The sequence below is a fragment of the Suncus etruscus genome, chromosome 11 (genome assembly GCF_024139225.1).
Source record: "Suncus etruscus isolate mSunEtr1 chromosome 11, mSunEtr1.pri.cur, whole genome shotgun sequence".
Lineage (NCBI taxonomy): Eukaryota > Metazoa > Chordata > Mammalia > Eulipotyphla > Soricidae > Suncus > Suncus etruscus.
Window position 1 is genome coordinate 84451999 of NC_064858.1, and position 3873 is coordinate 84455871.

Below are 3873 nucleotides of genomic sequence, written 5' to 3' on the forward strand. Positions count from 1 at the left end.
TCTGAGCATGGAGCCAGGAGTAACCCCTGAGCACTGCCGGGTGTGACCCAAAAAAAAAAAAAACAACAAAAAAAAAAAAAAAAAAAAAAAGAATATTAAAAAAAAAAAAAAAAAAAGAGTGTAAGAGACATTTACCTAAAAACAGTTAGCCAACTGATAAAAGAATGACTGCTCGGGCCCGGAGAGATAGCACAGCAAGCAGCTGATCCAGGACCAAAGGTGGTTGGTTCGAATCCCGGTGTCCCATATGGTCCCCCGTGCCTGCCAGGAGCTATTTCTGAGCAGACAGCCAGGAGTAACCCCTGAGCACCGCCGGGTGTGGCCCAAAAACCAAAAAAAAAAAAGAATGACTGCTCATCAAAGACAGAGAAAGGGAAGTGGGTTGAATGCACACTGCAGGTGGGAATCCTGGGCTGGATTTGATTTCTTGTATCACTGGTCCCCAAGACACTATTGGGAGAAATCCTTGAACATAAAGCCAGGAGTCACCCAAAGACACTGCCAAATGTGGCCCAAGTTAAAAAATGGGGGGACTGCTAATCACCATTTATTAGAAAAATGCAAACCAAAAATAACAACTAAGATAAGATACCATCTTGGGTTAATGTGGTCCAAACCCCCAAATAAATAAATTTTTCTAAAGGGGGGACGGAGCAATAGCACATCAATAAGGCTTTTGTCTTACATGCAACTGACCCAAGATGGACCTAGGTTTGATCTCCAGCATCCCAAATGGTCCCCCAAGCCAGGAACGATTTCTGAGCTCATAGCTAGGAATAACTCCTGAGTGTCACTGGGCATGGCCCAAAAACCAAACCAAACACAAAACAAAACGAAAAACAATAGTCAAGATTTTTGTTTTGAGGGCCGGGTAGGTGGCGCTGGAGGTAAGGTGTCTGCCTTGCAAGCGCTAGCCAAGGAAGGACCACGGTTCGATCCCCCGGCGTCCCATATGGTCCCCCCAAGCCAGGGGCGATTTCTGAGCACATAGCCAGGAGTAACCCCTGAGTGTCAAACGGGTGTGGCCCAAAAACCAAAAAAAAAAAAAAAAAAGATTTTTGTTTTGGGGCCGGGCGGTGGCGCTAGAGGTAAGGTACCTGCCTTGCCTGCGCTAGCCTTGGATGGACCGCGGTTCGATCCCCCGGTTTCCCATATGGTCTCCCAAGCCAGGAGCGACTTCTGAGCGGATAGCTAGGAGTAACCCCTGAGCGTCACCGGGTGTGGCCCAAAAACCAAAAAAAAAAAAAAAAAAGATTTTTGTTTTGAGCCATCCTGGCTGTTCTTAGGGATCACTCCCTGGATGAAGCTTATGGGACCATATGTGGTGCTATTGAACTAGGGCCAGTCTATGCCAGCTAAGTGCCATACCCCTTATACTATCTTTCTAGTCCAATATTTAAGACTTGGAATAAACTGAAGTGTGCAAGGAAGAACGGATGAAGAAACTAGCATATGAATACAATGGAATAATACTCAGAAGATGAAAAACTCATGGCCGAAGTAACAGCACAGCGATAGGGCATTTGCCTTGCATACTGCTGGCCCAGGGCAGACCCAGGTTCGATCTCCAGCATCCCATATGGTTCTCCAAGCCTGCCAGGAGAGAATTCTGAGCGCAGAGTCAGGAGTAACCCGAGTGCCATTGGGTGTGACCAAAAATACAAAACATAAAATAAGCATGGGGGGCCAGAGTGATAGTACAACAGCAGGGTATTTGCCTTGCATGCAGCAGATTCAGGAAGGACAGTGGTTAGAATCCTGGCATCCCATATGGTCCCCCAAGCCAGGAGTAATTTCTGAATGCATAGCCAGGAGTAACCCGAGAGTCACCAGGGGGCACCCCCCCAAAAAAAAAAAAAACATGGTTAGTCCACCCAGCACCATCAGGAGTGATCCCTGAGCACAAAGTCAGGAGTAAGCTCTGCCAGGTGTGGAAATTACAAATTAGTTTAAAAAATATCACAAAACAGGGCTGGAGAGATAGCATGGAGGTAGGGCGTTTGCTTTGCATGCAGGACTGTGGTTCAAATTCCAGTGTCCCATATGGTCCCCCAAGCCTGCCAGGAGCATAGAGCCAGCAGTAACTCCTGAGCGCTGCAGGGTGTGACCCCAAAACCAAATATATATATCACAAACCATGGGGCCGGAGAGATAGCATGAAGGTAGGGCTTTTGCTTTGCATGCAGAAGGACAGTGGTTCGTATCCCAGGATCCCATATGGTCCCAAAATAAAAAATAAAAATCACAGGGGGGCCGGGCGGTGGCGCTGGAGGTAAGGTAAGCCTTACCTGTGCTAGCCTAGGAGACGGACCGCGGTTCGATCCCCCGGCGTCCCATATGGTCCCCCAAGCCAGGAGCGACTTCTGAGCGCATAGCCAGGAGTAACCCCTGAGCGCCACCGGGTGTGGCCCAAAAAACCAAAAAAAAAAATAAATAAAAATAAAAATCACAAACCAGGGCCCGGAGAGACAGCACAGCGGCGTTTGCCTTGCAAGCAGCCGATCCAGGACCAAAGGTGTTTGGTTCGAATCCCGGTGTCCCATATGGTCCCCCGTGCCTGCCAGGAGCTATTTCTGAGCAGACAGCCAGGAGTAACCCCTGAGTACCACCGGGTGTGACCCAAAAACCAAAAAAAAATCACAAACCAATGCTTGCTTCAGCAGCACATATACTAAAATTGGAACAATACAGAGATAGCACGGCCCTTATACTAGGATGACATGCAAATTCATGAAGCGCTCCATATTAAAAAAAAAAAAAATATATATATATATATATATATATATATCACAAACCAAGGCCGGAGTGATAGCACAAAGTTAAGGCATTTGCCTTACACACAGCCAACATAGGATGGATCCCAAATAGAATCCCAACATCTCATATGGTCCTCTGAGCACAAAGCCAGGAGTAACTCCTGAGCGCTGCCAGGTATAACCCCCACCACAAAAAAAAAAAAAAAAAAAAAAAACAAAAAAAAAAAACAACCACACAAACCCAACTATAAAGGGCTTTGTAAATCATAATTGTTTCAATAAAAAATTTAAAATATATCTATAAAATACATATGTATATAGATATGTAGATAATCACCAGAAGTGATCCTCAAGTCCCTAAACTCTACCATAACAGGTTCCCCCTTATTTAAAAAAAATTGCACAATGGATGTACTTAGGCCCAATGTATGGAACACAATGATAATGTGTCAATTAACAAGTCAAATTAAGGGGCCGAAGCGGTGGCACAAGCAGTAGGGTGTTTGCCTTGCACGCACTAACCTAGGATGGACCGTGGTTCGATCCCCCGGTGTCCCATATGGTCCCCCAGGCCAGAAGCAATTTCTGAGCACACAGCCAGGAGTAACCCCTGAGCATCACCAGTTGTGCCCCCAAAACAAAACAAAAAAAAACATGTCAAATTAAGGGGCCAGAGTGATAGCACAGCAGCAGGGCGTTTGCCTTGCACACAACTGACCCAGGACACAACCGGGTTCAATTCCCAGCATTTCCCGGTCCTGCCAGGAGTGATTTTTGAGTAACCCGATTTCAGGAGTAACCCGAATGCCGCCGGATGTGGCCCCATAAAAAAACAGAAACAAACAAAAGTTTAAAAATGAAAGGCAATGGGGCAGTGGAGCAATAGTATCATGGCTAGGACACTTTCCTTGCATGTGGCCAGACAGGTTCAATCCTTAGCACCCTATGTGATTCTTTAAGCACCACTAGAAGTGACCCAAATGCAGAGCCAGGAGTAATCCCCGACCACTGCAGGGTGTGGCCCCAAAACAAACAAAAAATTAAATAAAACATTACCTCAATACTGTTGTAAATAAAATATTTGTAAAAGATAATAAAAAAGAAGCCAAGCCAGACA

The 3873-nt window shown here is 45.9% G+C and overlaps 1 pseudogene; it reads left to right on the forward strand.

Moving 5' to 3' along the window:
- The first annotated feature begins 2651 nt into the window (after window positions 1-2651).
- On the forward strand, window positions 2652-2750 carry LOC126023711 (uncharacterized; annotated as a pseudogene).
- The last annotated feature ends 1123 nt before the right edge of the window (window positions 2751-3873 follow it).